Source organism: Arachis duranensis, chromosome 7 (assembly GCF_000817695.3).
Source record: "Arachis duranensis cultivar V14167 chromosome 7, aradu.V14167.gnm2.J7QH, whole genome shotgun sequence".
In the NCBI taxonomy this organism is placed as follows: Eukaryota; Viridiplantae; Streptophyta; class Magnoliopsida; order Fabales; family Fabaceae; genus Arachis; species Arachis duranensis.
The window spans coordinates 35,211,809-35,212,332 of NC_029778.3; the positions used below are offsets into that span (position 1 = coordinate 35,211,809).

The 524-nt window shown below is 39.9% G+C and overlaps 1 non-coding gene across 1 annotated transcript; it reads right to left on the reverse strand.

Moving 5' to 3' along the window:
- Positions 1–316: 316 nt before the first annotated feature.
- On the reverse strand, positions 317–420 carry LOC127740939 (small nucleolar RNA R71). The gene has a single exon (XR_008001795.1). It is a non-coding gene; the product is annotated as a small nucleolar RNA R71 (small nucleolar RNA).
- Positions 421–524: the final 104 nt, after the last annotated feature.

Here is a 524-nt window from a genome sequence, read left to right on the forward strand (position 1 = left end):
CATCTCCATTCCTGCCATTGGAGCCAATAATTTTGAGCTTAAGCCTCAACTAGTTGCTTTAATGCAACAAAACTGCAAGTTTTATGGACTTCCATCTGAAGATCCTTATCAGTTTTTGACTGAATTCTTGCAGATCTGTGAGACTGTAAAGACGAATGGAGTTGATCCTGAAGTCTACAGGCTCATGCTTTTCCCTTTTGCTGTAAGAGACAGAGCTAGAATATGGTTGGATTCACAACCTAAAGATAGCCTGGACTCCTGGGATAAGCTGGTCACTGCTTTCTTAGATAAGTTCTTCCCTCCTCAAAAGCTGAGCAAGCTGAGAGTGGATGTTCAAACCTTCAAACAAAAAGATGGTGAATCCCTCTATGAAGCTTGGGAAAGATACAAGCAGTTGACCAAGAGATGTCCATCTGACATGTTTTCTGAATGGACCCTATTAGATATATTCTATTATGGTCTCTCTGAATTTTCGAAAATGTCATTTGATCATTCTGCAGGTGGATCTATTCACCTAAAGAAAA